This window comes from Triticum aestivum, chromosome 6D (genome assembly GCF_018294505.1).
Source record: "Triticum aestivum cultivar Chinese Spring chromosome 6D, IWGSC CS RefSeq v2.1, whole genome shotgun sequence".
NCBI classification, from domain to species: domain Eukaryota; kingdom Viridiplantae; phylum Streptophyta; class Magnoliopsida; order Poales; family Poaceae; genus Triticum; species Triticum aestivum.
In genome coordinates, this window is record NC_057811.1 from 351163104 (window position 1) to 351180090 (window position 16987).

Below are 16987 nucleotides of genomic sequence, written 5' to 3' on the forward strand. Positions count from 1 at the left end.
TTCGTCCTGGCGGCGGGCCGGCTGCGGGCTCGCGGGCCGGCGGCGCGGGAGCGGCGGCTTGCCACGTGGCGCGCGCCGATTGGAGCGGGCGCGGCGGCGGGAACGTCCGGTGCGGGACGGACGCATCTGGCGGCGGAGAGGGAGCGGGTTAGGGTTTCGTCTGCGCGAAAAATCCGGGGGGATCACTTATTTATAGGTAGAGGGAGCTAGGAGACTCCAAATGGAGTGCGGTTTTCGCCCACACGCTCATGATCGAATGACCGAGAGCGTGGAGTGGACTTAGATGGGTTATTGGGCTGTTTAGAGGGGTGTTTCGCTGCAACACACAAAAGGCCTTTGCGGTTACCCGGTTAACCGTTGGAGCGTCAAACGACCTCCAAATGGAACGAAACTTGACAGGTGGTCTACCGGTGGTGTACCAAGGACACTTGGCAAACCTCGGTCCATTCCGAGAACGTTTAACACCTGCTCACGAAAAGAGACAAGGGGGGTGCGCCGGTGCATGTGGGAGTGTCGGATTGCAAAACGGACAACGGGGAAAATGCTCGGTTGCATGAGACGAACACGTATGCAAATCAGATGCGCATGATGACATGATATGAAATGCATGACATGAACAAAATGCAAAACGAAAGACAAAACCCGACCACGAAGGGAATATCATAACACATAGCCAAAAATGGCAAGAGTTGGAGTTACAAATATGGAAAGTTACATCCGGGGTGTTACACCTCAGGAGGTTGTTCTTCCCCTTGTACTGTTCATCATCAGCCCAAGAGGCAATCTACCACCACACACACTGGAGTAGGGTATTACACCAAATGGTGGCTCGAACCAGTATAAATCTCGTGTCTTCCTATGTTGCGAGTTTGTCGAGTTCGTCCGCGAGATCTTAGCGAGCTAGGGCGTGGATCGGTAGGAGGGAAAGACTTCGCGAGCACCCCAGAGTTCGAACCTTAAGGGTTTGCCGGAACCCCACATCCGACATTTGGCGCGCCAGGTAGGGGTGCACCGGAGCTTCTTCCTCGACAATTGACTCGCCGACGCTCCACGGTCAAGAAGTCTGGCGACCCAAGAGCTGACTCCGACCGCTGGGCAGCCTGGCCGACCCGGGCGACGATGCCTGCTCATGAAGACCTCGACCCCACGCTCCAGGCAGCGCGGGCGTCATCCAACGCTGCGGGGCGCGGGCGGCGCGGCCAGGCGGCGTCCACCCTCACTCCACGACAGGTACGAGCCGTTGCAAGGGCAGCAAGCCACGCCGCGGCAACGGCGCCGCACTCGCGGCGAGAGCAGGTAAACATGCAGGCAGCACTCACCATGGCAAGGGAGCTGCTGCGGTGCCGGCTGATGGAGAGCGGCCGGGACGCGCTGCTGGAATGCGTTGCTGAGCTGCTGGACGCGGCGGCCTGGAGAGCGCTGCCTTTCTGCTATCGACTCCCTTCTCAGGCCATTACGGGGTCTCCTGACAGGCCTCGCCGCTACCACGCGCCCTCGGGCGCGCATGGGGGCTTCGTCAACACCAGCACGGCCGGCGGCGCCGGGGGCTCCGCCGCCCCCATATTGCCCGCGACAAGCACGGGCACGAGCGTCGCCCCCCATGGTCCCGGCGAGATGCCACGCTACCTTCCTCAGGACGCCACGCTGGGCCAGGCAACATGGAGTGTGGGGCACTACGGCGAGGTGTTCGGGGTAACAGCCCCGGAAGCCTACATGCCCCGCATGACAGACCAGGAGTACACACCGGAGGACGACCCCGGCTCGTTCGTTGGAGAAGATTGGGAAGAAGGGGCGCTAGGAGTCGAAGCCTTCCAGGAGCTGCCAGGAAACCACCACGACCGCGTGTGCAACGACCACTACAGGGTACCCCTAATCCCTCAGGAGCAAGCTTACGCCAACCATGAGTCGCAGGAGGAACAGATCACCACAACGGCCGGCGGCGCCAGCTCGGCGGCCTCCCTGCCAGCAGGGGGATCGCGTTGGGGGCTGCAGGAGAGGGGTCGGGAGCCAGGCCCCTCCCCACGGCGCGCGAAGCCAGGGGACACCCCGAGGTAGGCCCTCTGCCGGGGAGGCTTCGACGACCCTTCCCCCGGCAGAGGACCTGTGGTCGCCGAGGGCACCCCTGGCGTCCCCTTCCCCCCCCCCCTTTGTGTCGTCCAGGTTGCCGGCCGGCTCAAAGGTGGTCGAGTGTGGCGCAAGGCGGGGCCCTCGTCTGGCGCTATGAAGCAAGGCCGGTACCTGTGAAGAAGGCCCAGTGCCTGTGAAGCTCGCCGCCCGTGACACTCTCACGTAATAATGAGTTGGGGCTGTACACGCCCCGGAGTCTCAGGGGTGCCGGCCTCAGGCCCTGGGGCTCCCTCCCACGCCCAGTGGCAGCACTTAGCTCCGCGCTGGTGAGAAGACTTGAAGACCAGAAGACTAGACTAGGTGTCGGACGCGGCCATTTGCTTTGGATCTCTCTTTCCGTAGCTTTGCTTTCTGGATCTGCATTTAAGTTGAAGCCGAGTTTTTTGTCGATGCGCGCGGGGGGTGCCTCTTCTCGTTCAAACAGTTTCTTGCTTTCTGGATTTCGTGTAGTCTGGGACTCATGTCCGTCGCCTTCCCCTCACGAGCCCCTCGCGAGCGGGACTACGCGAAGCACACGCGCGCCGAGCGCGCGCTAACGCTGCAACTGGCGCTTGCCTCTTGCGGGGCCCCTTCTGACAGGTCGACAAGCTCCGCGGGATTCTCAGAAACTCGTAGCCTCATGAACCAGCTCGAGGCTAGCGCTGACTAAGGTAAGCCCCGACGGGGAACTCGCCCCGGACTCATGAGTCCACAAGGGCACAGATTCAATACCACATAGGAAAGTAAAGGCTGCAACCTGGTTACATGAGGGGATCCCCATCTTAAAATGCTCTTACCAGTTTTCCAAGGGCCACGCCCGAGTTTTTGCCTATAGGGTAAAACGATAGGGGGACATGGGATCAACCAGATATGTCACTCGCTACATCGCCCTCGGACGCTTCACTCGCATCTTCGTCATCTTCGCCGGCACCATCGCCGCCTTCGGCGACGCCTCCGTCGCCGTCATCAACCACGTCGCCTTCATCTGCAGCGACCACCACCGTGTCCTTGTCAGTGGCAAAGGCTCTGACCAGCGCGTCCACATTGTCCTCCACCCACCGCGCCAGTTCGCCCCGAACGGCCTGCAGTACGGGGGCAATGGCGGCGTCGAAGTCGAAGACGGGGAAGGTGTTCCTGAGGTGGCTGAAGACACGGGAGAACGCGCGCCCGAGCAGGCCCCGACTTCTCTCCTCCACGAGCCGGCGAGCCCTGTCAGACCGGGTTTCCAGGTGCGTCACCACGTCGGTGAAGAATGTCAGGTGGCTGGCATAGTCATTCGAGTGGGGGCAGGAGCATTATCGTCGCAGATGTAGCCCAGGGCGGTGTTGGCCCTGTTCCGGAGATCTTGAAGCATAGCAGCATGCTCGTGCTCCAGCGTCCGACGTTCGAGCACTTCTTCCCTGTTTTGTCGTGCGACGGCCTCAGCGTCATCGACCCGCTTCTGGAGAGGAAGCAGCTCGGCGCGTGCGGAGGCCAAGTCCGCCTGCGCTGTGACCAGGGCGGCAGCCGTGGCCTCCGCACGCCTCTCAGCCTCGTCCAACCTGGGCCTGAGGGCAGTAGCCCTGCCTGCACATTTCGTACCTGCGAGCTTCAACTTCAAGTCATACCTTCCCTCTAGTTCTGCGCGAACTTCGGCCACCCGGCGGTCCACCTCCTCCTGGACCCTGGCCTCGCGAACCCCGACGGCATCTTCTGCTTGGGTGACTTGACGCTCCCTCGTCTCCAATTGTTCAAGCTCGAGACTGCGCTCCACGGCCTCCAGCGCCAACGCCTCCTCGCACTTCCGGACCTCTTCCTCCTCGGCAGGCGTCCCCCTCAGCGACGCAAGGGCGGCTCTGCGCGCCTCCACCTGCTGCTCTAGGGACGCGCTCCAGGCGTGGAGCTCCCATGCGCACTTCTCCGCGGCCTCGTGATGGCGGTCGGCCTCATGAGCCTCCTCCAAGGCTCGGGAGCAAGCCTCGCGGGAAACCTTAAGAGACGCCTCAACCTTCGCATTGTCAAGATCGCGCTGGTAGCGGCCGAGGTTGACAGCCACCCTCAGCTTGCGTCGTTCCTCCGCCAATCGGAGACCTTCAGCCTCAAGGCGCGAGTCGACACCCGCGAGCTCTTCACCAAGTCGGCTCATTGCGCCCATTGCCTCCTGGAAGAGCTCGTGACGAACTATGCTCCGCCCGCGCTCGAGCTCGAACGCTCGGTTCACCTCGTCCTTCGCCTCAAGAGCTGCGGGCGGGGCACCAAGTGGCGCACCACCTCTCGGCAGGGGGCTGGGGGCTGGCGCCGCACCGGACGTCAACCAGTCCTCGCAAAGAGCTCAAGCCGATCGGGGCTCGCTGCTTGAAGACGAACCGAAGACAAAAGCGGACCAGCTACTGTCCATGACCAAAGGAGGGGTCTTGGGCACGCCCGCCAATCTCCACACCAGACCGTGGGGGAGTGGCGACAAAGCCGCAGGCTCAGCGCGCCACGAAGGCAGAAACGCTCCCTCAACCGACTCTGCTCCAGGGGCTGCAGGCGGACCAGGAACGCTTGAGGACGATGGGGGAGTCGAGGAAGGGGGAGGCCGCTTCTCAGGAGACGCAACAGCTTCAACGGAAGGAGCCCTGAAGGATTGACGTCAGGATAAGAAGACTGCACGCAAGAAGCCATGACAACAAGATACTTGCACGTCAATGGCGATGTACTTCCGTCGCTTCAACGACCCGAAGATATTGCTGCCGCTAGGGGATCCTTTCCTCTTGCGGAGCTCCTCGAAGTCCACGCAAAGACGACCGAAGCGCTGGATGTGACGGCCGGTGCGCGGCGGGGCCGAAGAAGAGCTGGGGAGGACAGCTTCAGGGGTGCCCGGTTGCAGCGAACAGCCGGGCGCCGTCTCACCACAACCTCCCGAGGCTCCTGGAGCCTTGGCCTCGGGAGCCGCATGCCGCGTCTCCTCAGTGACCGACGCTTCAGGAGAGGGGTCGCAAGCCCCCGCGGACGACGCCCCAGGATCACCACTTAGCATATGCTCCTCAGCGCTCGAGCCACCAGCCCCCGTCGGAGCTCGTCCTCCTGCACCTTCACCTGGGGCGAGCTCGGCACCAGCGGCGAGGAAGGGAACCACGTCAACGGGGTTCTCGCGGGACCCCACCAGGCCGATTGGGCGCAGCCCCCACTCATCAAAGGAAGGCATGCTCGCGGCAAATGCGGCTTTGTTCTCGTAGCGGTACAGCAGGCAGCTATTCCTGGGCATGTCGTCCTGCAGAGGGACACCTGATAGGACCGTGAGCACCATTTGCCGCGTCTCAAGAGGAAGCCCCTTCTCCTGAAACCTCATATGGTCCTGGCTGCTGAGCAAGTCCCACATCGGGCGGGAGTGGCGCTGAAGCGGAGCGACTCGATGCTTGACGAACTCCTTCACCACCATAGGCGCAGTCACGCCGCGTCCTTCAACCTCCTCAGCCTGGCCCAGACGGGGGCAAGGCGGGGGCTCGTGTGCTTCTGATGGCCCCAGCCGGAGTTTGGAACAACAGGCCCCGCCAGAACTTGGAGCAGAGGGTTGAGCACGCCGACGTCAACAAACACCCATCATGTACGGAACTCGCTCGTGGATGAAGGAAGCTCGAAGTCAATCCGCGCGCCCGCTGTCGCGGCCATGGCTTGGAAGCCCATGCACCTCGAGCTCTGCCGGGGACCGGTCAGATGCAATGAGAAGAAATGGCGGAGGAGGGCCACGAGAGGAGCGATGCCCACCATGGCCTCGCACAAGAAGGCAAAGACGGCAAGAAGGGTCACAGATTGAGGGTCGAGATGAAGCATGTGGATCTGATAATGCTCGAGCACTGCGTTGAAGAAGGCGGAGAAGGGAGGAATCAGGCCAGCCCAGAGGGCATCTGTGAAGATCGGGACCTCAGTGGCTGCCCGTGCCATGCGAGTGCGAGACGCGGGCCAAGCCACCGTCTCTCCCCACTCGTTGAAACTGGAGGCAAGCATGGGGCGCACCTTGTCCGTGGCCTCATCGTTGAGCACCCGAGGCCGGCCGAGCGCAGGCTCAAAGGATGGAGACGCAGTTGGCAAAGACAGAGGTTTCTTCCCTTTTTCAGCCTGTTTCGGCGCCATGGAGATGAAGCACGCGGAGCGCAAGTTAGATTGGAAGGGCAAAGCAGGGTCTTGAGGAAGCAGGGAGATTGGAGGAGCCAGGCGTGGGCGAAGGAAGAATAACCGGGTGAGATGCGGGGGCCGCATAGCCAGGTGGATTCAAGGGCAGCGTGGGGAAGTGGAGACGCCCACGTCCAATCAACCGCCACGCGTCAACCGAGGTCGCAGGCTTTGGGGGCCCGCGGTGCTCCGTACTTGACCCTTGGCTTCGCCGCGAAGCCAAGCCCGAGCGCACCTTGGGCCCGGGGGCTACTGTCGGCGTTCTGGGAACGGGGGTCCCCAGACTTGCCTGCCTGCGGCCCACGACGTGGCTAAGTCAGCGGGCTGTACGGCCCATCTTCATCAACGAGGCCTCGAAGACCCTCGCGAGGGGCCAAGCCTCGCGAGGCGGACGACGCAAGACCTCCTCAGGAGTGGCCTAGCCAGGCAGGCTCACGAGGAGCAGAGATATCAAGGCAGGGCAGACCACATGAGGCTCTCGTGACGTGAGCCGTGACGATCGAGACCAGGCGGGCGCCAGCGCGCGCAACGTCCTTGTTTCCTCTTTTGTGCTAAGGAGGCGAGCACAGGCGAGGAGTACCGAGGCGTTAGGCAAAGGTTGCCATATCGGTGCAACGAGACCAAGACCAGAAGGATGGCAGGACGGAGGTCACCGTGGAGCCCAAGACGGTGTCACCACCAGAGCTTTTCGCAGGCGAAGACCACTTTTGTCAGCATAGCTTGTACTAGTTGTCCCCCTTCAAATTTGCCCGCCGTTGTGGCTCCCTTCCCGCTCAATATTTGGGAAGAGGACCAGGGCCTATATAAGTAGCGCTAGTGTCATACCCACGATGCGGATATATCTCCCACGTGTCGAGGCACGACTTAGAGGCATAACCGCATTGTGGTTTTGTCGCAAGAAGGGTCATCTTCACACAATCCCATGTAATGAACAAGAATGGGATGAAGAGTTAGCTTACAATCGCCACTTCACACAATACATAAATAAAACATACATCAATCAGAGTACGCACATAGGTCCGACTACGGAACTAAAATAAAAGAAGACAACCCCAAATGCTAGATCCCCGATCGTCCCAACTGGGCACCACTACTGATCAACCTGAAAAGAAACATAGTAACGACCAAGTTCTTCATCGAGCTCTCACTGGAGCTGGGTAGCATCGCCTGCACTGGTATCATCGGCACCTGCAACTGTTTGGAAGTATCTGTGAGTCACGAGGACTCAGCAATCTCACACCCGCGAGATCAAAACTATTTAAGCTTAAGGGTAGGAAAGGGGTAGTGAGGTCGAGCTACAGCAAGCACTAGCATGTATGGTGGCTAACATACGCAAATAAGAGTGAGAAGAGGAGCATCAGAATGGTCGTCAACTAGTAATGATCAAGAAGTGATCCTGAACTCCTACTTACGTCAAACATAACCCAAAAACCGTGTTCTCTTCCCGGACTCCGCTGAAAAGAGACCATCACGGCTACACACGCGTTTGATGCATTTTAATTAAGTCAAGTGTCAAGTTCTCTACAACCGGACATTAACAAATTCCCATCTGCCACATAACCATGGGCACGGCTCTCGAAAGTTTATACCCTGCAGGGGTGTCCCAACTTAGCCCATTAATAAGCTCTCACGGTCAACGAAGGATATTCCTTCTCCCAGGAAGACCCGATCAGTCTCGGAATCCCGGTTTACAAGACATTTCGACAATGGTAAAACAAGACCAGCAAATCCGCCCGATGTGCCGACAAATCCTGATAGGAGCTGCACATATCTCGTTCTCAGGGCACACCGGATTGTCCATACTTCCGGTAGGCGAGCCCAGAGTTGCCCCTGGTGGCCACCGGCGGCTGACAGGTTGGACTAACACTCAGAGGAGCACTGGCCCGGGGGTTTGAAATAAAGATGACCCTTCAGTCTGCAGAACCCAAGGGAAAAAGGCTTAGGTGGCAAATGTTAAAACCAAGGTTGGGCCTTGCTGGAGGAGTTTTATTCAAGGCGAAATGTCAAGGGGGGCCCATAAATCACCCAACCGCGTAAGGAACACAAAATCAAGGAACATAACACCGGTATGACGGAAACTAGGGCGGCAAGAGTGGAACAAAACACCAGGCATAAGGCCGAGCCTTCCACCCTTTACCAAGTATATAGATGCATTAATTAAATAAGAGATATTGTGATATCCCAACAATATCCATGTCCCAACATGGAACAAACTTCATCTTCACCTGCAACTAGCAATGCTATAAGAGGGGCTGAGCAAAAGCGGTAACATAGCCAAACAACGGTTTGCTAGGAAAGGTGGGTTAGAGGCTTGACATGGAAATATGGGAGGCATGATATAGCAAGTGGTAGGTAGCGTGGCATAGCAATAGAGCGAACAAACTAGCAAGCAAAGATAGAAGTGATTTCGAGGGTATGGTCATCTTGCCTGAAATCCCGCTAGGAAGAAGAACGAGTCCATGAAGAAGAAAAACGGACGTAGTCGAACGAATCCTCACAACTCCGGAACGAAACCGAAGCTAACGAGAGAAGCAACCCGGAAAGAAACAAAGAACATAGTAAACAACCACCACATACACATGGCATGATGCACAAACAAGTATGATGCATGACCGATGTAATGAGGCATGGTGTGGCAAAGTGCAACAAACAACACTACAAATTAAGTGGAGCTCAATATGCAACGAGTTGCATATTGACGAAACACCACATCAATTATTTAGTTCTCTCTCGGTTATGTACCCAACAATATTAAATGTTGATTAACATGGCAAGAGGTGAAGCATAAGAAAACTACCTATCTAGGGAAGTTTAAATGAGGCCGGAACAACAAACAACAATTCCGGTAAATCCCCAGATGCATATTGTGAATTAGCTACTGTTCTGCCCTAAAACATATTTTAATGTTGTTAAACGGTAAAACAAAGGGCATCATGTTAATCTATGCATTTTCCACCCCATTTACCTATAAAGTTTATTAAATTTGGAGCTATGGTTATTTAGTTATGTAATAAATCATGTTAACATGGCATTTACACAAAATTAAACAAACAGCAAGGTTAAACATTTTAAACATGGATGAAAGTGGCATATTATGAAACTAGACAAAATTCTAAGCACTTTATATGTTTACATCATTTTAATATGATGCATGGTTCATGAGTTATTATATGCATGAAGTTTAGGGTCCAATCTGTAAATATGCAGTGCACTGGTCAATTAGAAAAACGTTCCGCGAAAAAAATGTGACTTGGGCTGAATCTGGCTAGGCCAACAGTGCGCAGGAGAGGGTCGGGTGCTGCTCACCCTGGGCCAAGGCCCAAGGCGGTGGAGGCGGCTGAGGCAGTGCGGGCTGGGCCTTGGAGGACGCTGGAGGCGCGGTCAACGCGCTCGTCCTCTCCTCCAGGAGATCGAGCGAGGCAGGGAAAGCAGGGCGCGTTCCTTTGCCCGACAGAAAGCAGAGCAGCGGCAGTCTAGAACTTGCGGTGGAGGCCGGCGGGCGTGGATCCGGCGTGGAAGTGTCGTGGTTGGAGGAGGATGCGAATCGAGCCAGATCTGAGGCAAGAAAGGGCGCGGATGGCGTTGAAGGACGGCAGTGGCTACTGCTCGTTGCAGGGGAAGCAGAGGACGAATGCGGACTTGGCGCGACGGCGGCGAGCGAGCGAGGCCTGGCGAGGTCAATCCTCCTGGATCGGCACGACGAGGAGGAAGACGGGGCGCGGCGCGAGGAGGGACTTGGCGCGGTTGATGGGGCGCGGCTGGGAGGCACGGCCAAAGCGACACGGGCATCTCTTCGGGCACAACCGTGCCATGACAGCAAGATGGCGACGACGGAGAGACGACCCGGTCGCCAGGAACTGGACGAGGGGACGAGGTGATGGCGACTCCGGCAGCGCAGCTACTATGGGTTGGAGCTGGGGCCTCCATGGCGGCGCTACGAGGACAACAGAGAGAGAGCAGCGTGAGAGAGAGAAAAAGAGAGAGCAGATGGGGAAGGAAGGGAGCAGGGCACGGCAGGGAACTCATCTCTGGCGAGGTTGTTGCTGCTGTTGCTAGGACGGCAGGGGCACAAGGCCATGGGCGCTCGAGGCAGCAGGGGGTCGGGACGGCCATGGCAGTTCCTGTCAGCGGCAAGAGGTCAGGCCACAGGGAGAGGCAGGGGGCAACAAGAAGAAACAGGGGGAGTGGGAGAAGAGGAGCGACGGGGAGGTCCTGGCCTGACGACGGCGAGACTGCTGCTTGCTCTGGGTCAGCGGCTGGCTGCGTGGAGTTGATGGAGACAGGGGCGAGCGCTGGTTGGCTCGGGGCTGAAAACAAGGGGAGGTGGTGGATCGGGAGGGATCCCGATGGAGAGAGTGGCGGCTGGTGGATGGGTAGGCGGGTGAGATCCCGAGGGAGGAGGAGGGAATGGACAGGGGTGGCGGCGGCTAGGAGGATCGATGGGACAAGGGAGAGGATTTTTAGGGTTTGCCCAAAATGGACTAGGGGTGGACGAATATATACATCACGGATTAGGTTAGGGGCTACCTCTTCCCTCCGATCGCAATCGGACGATCGAGAATAAATAGGTAGGGAGTCCAAATAACACAACGGAGATATTTTAGGGATGTTGGGGGATGATCCGGACCCATCGGTAACGACAACCCGGGTCGGGTTCGGGACAATTTTTGGACGCGCGCGAGGGGTGGTCTGAGAGGGGTCGACAAAGACAAAGTGTCTGACAAAAGGCCCCGGAGAAGACAAGAGAGAAAACGAGGAGCAACGTTGCAAGTGAGGTTGGTCTCGAAACGGTCACCGAAAGCAACGGGGGACGCGGCAACTATGAGCGGATACAAGTTTTATGAAAACATGCGGATGCAATGCAATGATGAATGCAACAAACAAATAAATACACACAACGATAACGAAAAAACATGGAAGACGTCTGGAGCATCGGTCTCGGGGTGTTACAACACTCCACCACTACAAGAGGATCTCGTCCCGAGATCTAGGATGGCACCGGAGAGAAACGGAAGGGGAAGAGGTAAACGAGTGAAACCACGAACCTTGAGAGATTGAACGAACGAAAAGAGAGAATACAAGGGAGATGAACGAGATTGAAAACACTCCGTTATCAAAGAGGAACAAGGAACATTGCGAGAACCTTTGTAGGTTGAAGAATATGAAACAAGAGCTTAACGGATCAAAAGGAATATGAAAGCACACCAGTAGAAAAGAGAAACAAGGAACAAGAAGGACAGAATTTGGACAGCACTCCGGTAGAAAAGAGAAGAAAACTTGATAAGATGAAAAGATATTGAAGAGATGATCCAACACTCCGATTGGAAATGGAAGGAATAGAATTTGAACTTGGCAAAATGAAAGCACTTAGATGAGACTCCAGTTAAAAGAGGAATGATCGACACAACAGACCGGTTAAATGGATAAGCAATAAAATAACATGATCTTGACAAAACAAGATGATGGGTCGAAGCGTGCAACATCACAATGCCTCCGGAAGAAATAATAGAAGATAGTTGGAATGAATAGAACGAAGAATGAAACCAACATCTCCTACCATAAATGAATTTGAAAGAGCATCCTTACGAAGTAGGATTGAATGGAGTTGTTTGAAAAACAACAACGGTAAGAATAAGCTTGTTGTGGGCTTATGGAAACAACTCAAAACTTAGAGGTGAAATTCTGCCACTACAGAAAACAATTGCTTGCTTGAGATCAACGAAGAGATGAAAACTTCTCTCGCCGAGAGGATAGGAGAAAACTTGGATCATTGATAGACACCACAATTAGCAACATTCCTTCGAGAAGGCTTTCAGTGAAATCTATACCAAGATAACTCCAACAAAGAGATTATTATGGGTTGAAACAACTCATGGACGAAGAAAATATGATGGGTTTAAATATCTCATTCTTGACAACTTGTGAATCATGAAACATGAAGAAAATTATCAAGAATGACATAACACCACCTTAAAAGATAAGAGAGAAAGAATTGCACTTCGGAATGCAAGATGAAGAATGCTTGAACTCCTCAAAACAAACATGTGTTGAGCACCATGTTTATTTTGATGTACGGCTTGACGGATCATAACTTCGAGAGAATTCTTGAAGAACAATTGAAGAATGAAAGGAATCCTTGATGAGCCACCATGTTGATCCTCCATGAAGAACTCCGATAATAAAAGAATGATCAAACGAAAGGGAAAGTTGAAAAGAACTCCGGGAGAAGCCTTGCAATGATTAGATGAAGCTTTGAAATGATATAATTGAAATAACTTGGAGCTCCGGAAAGAAAAATGAACAAATGAGATCAAGAATTTTGATGAATCTCCGGAATAAGGAATTAATCACTTGGATGAAACAAGAATAAGAATTACATTATGCTTAGCCTTCACCAATTTAGATTGATGACAAGCAACGGATTTTGCATACTACTTATTCTCGTAGAAAGGATTAAGATAGATATTGCGCAAACTTGGGAAGGACTTCAACGAACCACCGGTAACAACGGAAGAGAATTTGGAAAAGAACGAATGAATTGATACGATAACAACGGAAGAGAATTCTTGAATGAACCGCCATAAGAATTAAAAATGAAAGTAGCAACGGCGCAATTCACCGGGAAGAATTAGAAAACGAATAAAGATACTTGAAAATATTTTGACACATGAGAACGAAAAGATCATGAACTGCTTAGAGGATATTTGAACGATGCACCGGTAAGATTTTTGGAGAACGAGAGCTGCAAGCTGGAATGAATAATTCTGAGATGATGGGCTCTGAAGAATCAAACTGAAAAATACTCCTGAAATGCTTCGGATGGGTATGAAAAGAATTCTCACAATCGAAAATAATTATGAGAGGATGGCATAAGCTAGAACTATGGATCTTCAAGAGAGTGGACCAAGATTTTAGGAGAAATCTCTACCTTGATCTTGAAATGTTGAGAATGACGATGAGAAACACCACCATGAATTGTTGAGGCACTCCCGAATGAAAATTATAAAGGTTGAACCAACGATGAAAAGAATATGAAAACGAACTTGGAGGAAGACTTTTGACTGATGAGAATTCATTCTTAAGTCAAACTTTGCAATGAATTTGAGAATAACACCGGAAAGAATTAGAAGAGTTAGGTAAGATCCTGGGAAAAGACCTGTGGGTTAGGGCCCACTCAAGAGAAACACCGTTGAACAATTTAAAAGAGAGATTGCGCCGGTTGAATTAAATGGCTTGAATGAGATAACGACCTCGAAATAGCTTCAACGGATCTTGAATGAAAACACGAATCTCCTGAGATATCTTCAACACTCCGGAACAAAAGAATGGCGAGCGGTGAAAGATTAAGAGATACACCGTCATACGAAAGCACTTGAAACGGACGCGCGCGAGGGGTGGTCTGAGAGGGGTCGACAAAGACAAAGTGTCTGACAAAAGGCCCCGGAGAAGACAAGAGAGAAAACGAGGAGCAACGTTGCAAGTGAGGTTGGTCTCGAAACGGTCAACGAAAGGAAGGGGGACGCGGCAACTATGAGCGGATACAAGTTTTATGAAAACATGCGGATGCAATGCGATGATGAATGCAACAAACAAATAAATACACACAACGATAACGAAAAAAATATGGAAGCCGTCTGGAGCGTCGGTCTCGGGGCGTTACAGCTAGCCACCACAGTAGAGGCATCGATTTCTGATCCGCCAGTTCACCTAGCATAAGAACACCTCAACCTCAGGAGGTTGTTCTTCCCCTTGTACTGTTCATCATCAGCCCAAGAGGCAATCCACCACCACACACACTAGAGTAGGGTATTACACCACAACGGTGGCCCGAACCAGTATAAATCTCGTGTCTTCCTGTGTTGCGAGTTCGGCGAGTTCGTCCGTGAGATCTTAGCGAGCTAGGGCTTGGATCGGTAGGAGGGAAAGACTCCGCGCGCACCCTAGAGTTCGAACCTTAAGGGTTTGCCGGAACCCCACATCCGACAGCTCTGACTGCCAGGGCGATGCTGGTGCTCACGGACCGCGGCCCGGGTCCTGTCCGCGACCGGCCCGCTGCTCGCCCGCACTGGCACGGGCCGTTCGGCTCCCAATGAGCCTATCATCATGGCCGTCTTCTTCTTGGGAGCCATGGCGATGAAGAAACGCTAAGCTAACTACTAGACCAGATTCTCTCAATTTCGCCCCCTACCTGGCGCGCCAAAGATGTCGGTGTGGAACGACACCTATGGGATCACAAGAATCCCTACTACGGTTGTCGGGGCGTAGGGTTGTGAGAAGAGCGGGATTAGTAATCAGCACAAGGATCGTTTACCCAGGTTCGGGCCGCGAGGATGCGTAAAACCCTAGTCCTGCTTTGGTGGATGTATTTCAGAGAGTTCTTGAGCTCTCGAACTAGCTATGGTGGATGCGTGGTTTCAAAGAGCCGAATCCCTCTCTAGTATGCCATGGGCCTCCTTTTATAGTCGAAAGGGGCTTCCACAGTGGCACACGGTAGGTGGAAAGGCGTACAGTATTGCGAGCTTATCGCGCGTATTACAGGACAAGATGCATTTAATGCGCCGCTGAGGTGTCCCCTAGCTTTATCGGGGGCGGGAACAAGGCCCGTCCCGTCCGTCGCCGCTCCTCCTCGCTTCGACAGGCGTCCTGGCCAGCGATGCATGCGGTGCCATGTAGGCAGGCAGGCAGCTGAGGTGGCGCGGTGGTAGGGTCTTCACGAAGGTTTGCATGCCACCACGCAGGCGCTTGATGAGTTGGCCTGGGAGCTGCATGTTGCCACGCAGGTGCCTGCCCAGCTGGTTGGGCTGGCAGCTGCATGCGAACAGCGGTGGAGACTTGGTTGATGCGGGCCTGGCAGTGTCCCCGCTGGCGTCCTCGGTGAGTGCCTTGCCGGGTGGCCCGGCAAGGGTCTTGCTGTGGCGCACTATCGTCCCCGGCAAGAGGTCTTGTGGCTCTCCTCGGCAAGGATCTTGCCAAGGACCGTTGTCTTTTAGTCCTCATCTGATCTTGAATATTCCTTGGTCTTGACAAAGATTTGCATGCCACCATGGAGGTGCCTCCCGAGACCTAGTTCCAACGTGGTTGGTTGAGTTGGAGCCCGTGGGCTCGAGGGTGGCTCACTTCGCTGGTGTGGGCGAGCCACCCCGGCAAGGGTCTTGCCAGGGCCGCTGAGGCTGTCCCTGGCAAGGATCTTACCGGGGGATCCTGCTTCGTCCTTCTGCTTCTTTGTGTTCTTGGCCTTGGCGTTGCCTTGACTGTCTTGTACTCCGGCTTCTCTCCGGCTTCCCTCCCTTGCCCTGCTTCGTGTGGTCGCGGCGCGTGGCTCTGACTGCCCGTGCACAAGTAAAGGGTCAAAAGGAGAGCCCCTACTTTTGTACACCGACAGTCAGATAGCTGAGAGGGGGAAAGAGATACTCCATCTGTTCGATAATGCAGTGCATATAAAAATTTTAGAAGTCAAACTTTGGAAACTTTGACCAGGTTTATGCAAATATTATTTATATCTACAATACCAAAGATACATCATACGAAACTACATCTCATGATGAATCTAATGATATATGTTTGTCGTTCTAGATGTAAATGTTTTTCTCCACGTACCTGGTCAAACTTTGTGATGTTTGACTTTTAAATAAACTATATGCTATGGATCGAAGAGAGTACCTAAGTCGAGATAGATCAAGTGTGTGTGAAGGAGAATGGGTGAGTGTGCAAAGAGAGAGAGAGAGAGAGAGAGAGAGAGAGAGAGTGTGTGTGTGTGTGTGTGTGAAAGAGAAAGGGATAACAAACGATAAAATAGAGAGAGTGTGTTAGTTTCTTATGCAAACATATCACGCATGCATCTCCGAGATAGAAAAGTGAGGTGAGGAGATACACGAAGATAGCTAGTGCGTGATTGTTTGCAATGGAGAGAGACACCCCTATAGCACATGTCCAATAGAGGTCTGGCCAACAAGGGACAGAGGTCGAGAGGGATGCATGGAGAAGATGGACGCATGGGGAGGGAGAGAGGTTGTGTTTGTGATAGAGAGATCCCCTCGAGATCGTGAGGGAACTATATGGGTGGGAGATCGAGGGACGAGGTGTGTGTGCGATAGAAAGATGCACCGAGAGAAATCGAGATAGACCAAGTGAGGGAAAGAGACAATGCATATGTTTGTGATGGAGACTAAGAATTAGTCATATACATAGGGGGAACTGTGTGTACCTACAATTGATTGAGAGAGAATCATACTTAGCTAGGCATGAGATTGTGTGTGTGTGTGATGGAGAGAGAATGAGGGAGAGAGAGAGTTTTAGATGGGTCTATCGAGTGCGAGTGAGATATGCATGTGTATGTGTGACCCAGGGAGATGGAGAGTTTGAGAGAGAGAGGGAAGAGCTCCGAGACGGCAGAGTGGTGAGTGAGAGAGTTACGGGCAACGAGCTAGGGAATTTGTGTGCGTACGATGAGTGCACCCTAGTTATTTAGCTTGGACTAGAGAATCATACATTGTGTGCGAGAGAGACCTATACATGGAGTGTGCATGTGAACTAGAAAGACCCCCCCCCCCCACACACACACACAGAGGAAGAGAGGGAAAGAGGCCAACAAGGTTTGTGTTTGGATGCGTGCGATAGAATTGAAAATTGTCAGTGACAGAGAGAACAGGAGTCCGAGAGAGGGGGAGGTCACGCTTATGCATCAAAGACTGATATAAAACATGTTTTGATATAAATTTGCATTCAAATATTTGAATTGGATAACATG